Below are 368 nucleotides of genomic sequence, written 5' to 3' on the forward strand. Positions count from 1 at the left end.
GAAGAAGAAGAAGAATATATTAATAATAATAATAATAATAATAATAATAATTGCATTCATTTATACACAGCTCATTTCCTCGTTCTAAAGTGTAGCAGCATGCTCAGTGCACTTTAGAACTATCCCAAGACTGAGGAATGGAAACACTTACCTCTAATCCACGACTAGCAGCAGCACTACAATAAGAACCAAACTTACACTTGCTTAGCCTTCAGTTTCTCCACACCAAACTAGGAAACAGGGGAGAATTTCTCACCTATATAAGCACCTATATAATCCCCTATATAGCTGTACGCTAACTGTAACACCATTCCCCTCCCCCTCCCCCTCCCCCTTTTTTCCTTCTCCCTTGGTCCCCTGAACGTTCC

This window comes from Aplysia californica, unplaced genomic scaffold (genome assembly GCF_000002075.1).
Source record: "Aplysia californica isolate F4 #8 unplaced genomic scaffold, AplCal3.0 scaffold00123, whole genome shotgun sequence".
Classification (NCBI taxonomy): domain Eukaryota; kingdom Metazoa; phylum Mollusca; class Gastropoda; order Aplysiida; family Aplysiidae; genus Aplysia; species Aplysia californica.